This window comes from Sminthopsis crassicaudata, chromosome 2 (assembly GCF_048593235.1).
Source record: "Sminthopsis crassicaudata isolate SCR6 chromosome 2, ASM4859323v1, whole genome shotgun sequence".
NCBI lineage: Eukaryota > Metazoa > Chordata > Mammalia > Dasyuromorphia > Dasyuridae > Sminthopsis > Sminthopsis crassicaudata.
In genome coordinates this window covers 473,135,366-473,140,027 of record NC_133618.1, presented here as the reverse complement: position 1 = coordinate 473,140,027, position 4,662 = coordinate 473,135,366, and positions in this window count along the sequence as shown.

Here is a 4,662-nt window from a genome sequence, read left to right as displayed (position 1 = left end):
TTACACCGATCCGAGTCAGAGAGGCTGACCTCTGCTAAAGAGGAGATAGTCAAGTTCATCCTTGGGACCAAGGAGGGGCTTCTTTCAGCAACTGCGCTATTATAGTTTGACTTTGTCAAAAAAATTATTTTTAATCAAAACATTGCTTTTACACAGGTTTGTAAGGGAACCAGCACTCAAGTATTTCCCTAATGAGGTACCTGAATTGCAATGTGACATTCTAAAAAGAGAGTCAATGTAATAAGTATGCTCAAGGAAGGATTCTTTTTTCAGATATCTGGCCACTGGGTTTCCTTCTATTTCCTGTGACTTTTGGCAATAAGTGAATGATCAGATTAGATCAATTGCTAGATAGCACCTTCAGAGAACCACTTGAATTTTATTTTGACTTCCCCACTATGAAGTTGATACCTTACTATGGGCCTTTAATAGTTAATAACAAAAGATGATGTGGGTCCTGACCTGGGGGAGCAAATGCAAATATAAACATAAAAGTCTCCTCTTCAAGATACTCATCCTTAGAAGTTATGCAAAAGCAGTAGATTCCATTTATTAAAACTTAAATTAACTGTCCATATCAGTAAAATAAGAAGTATGCAGAATAAAAGAAACATTTGTTCACAATCACACACAACCTCCCCCTCTTCTCTCCCCCTTCCACCTAATGTTTAAATCACATGGAATAAGCCAATACATGCTTAGGACTTACCATGTTTCATATATTGTAAGGATACTAAGGTTTCACTTCACAAAGCCTACATAGGAGATAAAAAGTCCTGAACATGAAATAACAATAAAAATTTTAAATAGTTCAAGAGTTCATAGAATATTCAGCAGTTCACAGAATGAATGGGGAAAAAAATGAGGATATAGAACTAACGTCCCTTAATATGGATCAATTCTCTGCAGCTTGTGCTAATTTTGGCCTAACAATTAATACCCAGAAAACACTGGTCCTCCATTAGCCAGCTTCACACCATCCATATGTGGAACTATCAGCTACAATATATGATGAAGTTGTGAGGGCTGTGGATAAGTTCCCTTATCTTGGCAGGCTACTTTCCAGGGATCTCCACATTGATCATGAGATTGACACATGCATTGATAGAGCTAGCTGATATCTGGGAGGCTCAGAAGGAAAGTGTGAGAGAGGAGAGGGATTAGACAGACTACAGAATGAAGGTCTACAGAGCAGTTGTGCTGACCTTATTGTTGTGTACCTGTGAAATCTGGACAGTATACCTGCACCATGCCAGGAAACTGAACCTCTTCCATTTGAATTGTCTAGTAAATTTATTTATTATAAATACACATTATTTTATGAATCACATTGTAGAGAAAAATTAGAGCAAAAGGGAAAAGCCATGGGAGAGGAAAAAAAATAGAAAAAAGAAGTAAACATAGCATATGTTGATTTACATTCAATCCCCTTAGTTCTTTTTCTGGATGCAGATGTCATTTTCTGTTCAAAGTCTATTGGGATTGCTTTGGATCACTGAACTACTGAGAAGAACCAAGTTTTTCAAAGTTGATCATTGCACATTTTTGCTGTTATTGTGTACAATGTACTCCTGGTTCTGTTTCTTTTACTCAGTATCAGTTCATGTAAATCTTTCCAGGCCTTTCTAAAATCAGCTTGTTCAGCATTTTTTATAGAACAATAATATTCCATTATCTTTCTATACCACAACTTGTTCAGCCATCTCCCAATTGATGGGCATCTACTCATTTTCCAGTTCTTTGCTACCACAAAAAGAGCTGCTACAAACATTTCTGCACATGTGGGTCCTTTTCTCTCTTTTAAGATTTCCTTGGGATACTGACCCAGTAATGGCACTGTTGGGTCAAAGGGTATGCACAATTATATAGCCCTTTGGGCATAGTTCCAAATTGCTCTTCAGAATGGTTGGATCGTTTCACAACTCCACCAATAATGCATTAATGTCCCAGTTTTCCCACATACCTCCAACATTTATCATTATCTTTTCCTGTTTTCTGAGCCTGTCTGAGAGGTGTGAGGTGGTAACTCAAAGTTGTTTTAATTTGCATTTCTTTAATCAATAGTGATTTAGAGCTGTTTTTTTTTATATAACTATAGATGGCTTCAATTCATCATCTGAAAATTGTCTGTTCATATCCTTTGACCACTTATCAACTGGGGAATGATTTATATTCTTATAAATTTGACACACTTCTTTACATATTTTAGAAATGAGACCTTTATCAGAAACACTGACTGTAAAGATTTTTTCCCCAGCTTTGTACTTCCCTTTTAATCTTGTTTCTGTTGGTTTTGTTTATGCAAAAACTTGGCAAAGTTGTCCATTTTGCCTTTCATAATGTTCTCTAATTCTTTGGTCATAAATTCCTCCTTTCTCCAAAGGTCTAATAGGTAAATTATTCCTTGATCTCCTAATTTGTTTATAGTATCATCTTTTATGACTAAATTGTGTACCCATTTTGACCTTATTTTGGCATGAGGTGTGAGATATGCTGAGTTTTTGACATATTATTTTCCAATTTTCCAGCAATTTTTGTCAAATAGTGAGTTCTTATTCCAGAAGCTAGAGCATGGGGATTTATCAAATACTAAACCATTATAGATCTTGATTATTGTGTTACATGTATCTAATCTATTCTCCTGATCTACCCACTATTTCTTAGACAGTACCAAATGGTTTTGATGATTGTTGTTTTATAATATAGTTTTAGGTTTGGTACTACTAAGCTATCATACTTTGTATTTTTTTTTAACTAATTCCCTTGATATTGTTGATCTTTTGTTCTTCCAGATAAATTTTGTAATATTTTTTTCTAGTTTTCCATTTGAATTGTCTTGGGAATATTCTGAAGATCGCCTGGCAGGATAAGATACTAGACACTGAGGTCCTTTCTCAAACTAAAGTGCCGGGAGCGGCTAGGTGGTGCAGTGGATAGAGCACCAGCCTTGAATTCAGGAGGACCCAAGTTCAAATCTGGTCTCAGACACTTAACACTTCCTAGCTGTGTGACCCTGGGCAAGTCACTTAACCCCAGCCTCAAAAAAAGAAAAGAAGAAAGGGAAAAAAAAAAAAAAAAACTAACTAAAGTGCCAAACATTCCAACTCTACTACAGAGAGTACAATTCCCTTAGGCTGGCCATATTGTTCTAATGACAAAAGTATGTTTGACAAAAAAATTTGGAGAACTCACAAGGTGGTCAGAAAAAAGTGATACAAGGATACTCTTAAAGTGTCTCTTAAGAATTTTAGAATCAACTGTATGACATGGGAGACATTGACACAGAACTGCTCAGATGGAGTGCCCTCATCAGAGAAGGCGCTGGGCTCTGTGAGTAGAGGAGAATTGAATTAGCCCAAAAGAACCATGAGAAGCTAACCCAAATGTTCACAAGGATTGTCTGAACATTCTGAGCTTGGATTGATCTGATCAGCCGCTGTGGGGCACACTGACTCAGCTCTAATATAGTGAGGTCATTTTGGTCCTCTTCAAAACCGAAGGACAACAATTTCTGTCTCAGACCTACCTCCTGGGGGCTAGTCCTTTATTTGTAATTGCCTCTTGGAAAATTAATTTAAAAAAAAAAAAAAAGCCTAGCTACATAGGATTTAGCAAATCCAAATTTTAGTCATTGCTTCACCATTGATTTAATCACATGGCTTTGGACAAGTTATTTCAATTTACTGAGTCTAGTCTTCAACTTGTTAAAAAAATGTTTTTTTATAACTTGGGTTAATAATGCCTGTCCTGCCTACCACTGAGGATTACTTCGAGATTCAAATAGGATCATGTATTATCTTAATAAACGGTAAAGTACAATTGTAAAGCATGTGACGGTGATGACACTACCAAAATTGTGTCCTTGTTTTGATCCTAATTCACCTTGTGTAAAAGATAACAAATTTTGGAAAAATTCCTCATCTACATAAAGTCTGGACATATTTCTTTAGTTTCTTTTAGCTAAGCACCTTAGAATCATCTTTTACTCTTCTCTTTTTTGTGTTCCATATTTTCAATCAGTCACCAGGTCCTTATAAATTCTTCCTTCAAAATTCCAGCATTTAGCACATAATAAGCACCTAGTAAGTGTTTATTGAATAGTGACTAAAAATCTCTCTTGAATTCAATTCTTCCCACCATTCATATTGACTGCCCAGTTCACCCAAATTCAGGCTTCATCTCTTCACAAAATTATATTTTAAACTGTTCTCCCTGCCTCTCTCTAATCTTTCCCTATTCTGATACACCCAGCATGCCCAAGGAAATATAAAAAAAGAAACCAGCTCCTGTCCTAGCTTTTTAAAGTTCAATTTGATTTCAAAGAGTTATTCATTCCTTTTCTCTCAAAATCAAATTACAGAGGAAGTCATCAGAGAGACCAAAATAGGCAAAAGAGACTTTGGCTAATAATCAAAGATATGAATTTAAATCTAATTTTAGACATTGTCTTCCTCATCCCCACCCCGACTCCCATCTTCTTCTATATCTCATAGGGTAGGTAAGGTCAAAATCTGTCTGTCAGTGATCTATAGGAATTTTACCAGAGTGTGTTACATTTTCCTTCTTATACAGGGATTTATACATGAACCCACTGCATATCTATTATCTGAGGACCTAGCTAAATAAGGCTCATCTCCAGGGCCTTGGCAATCAGGTGATGAC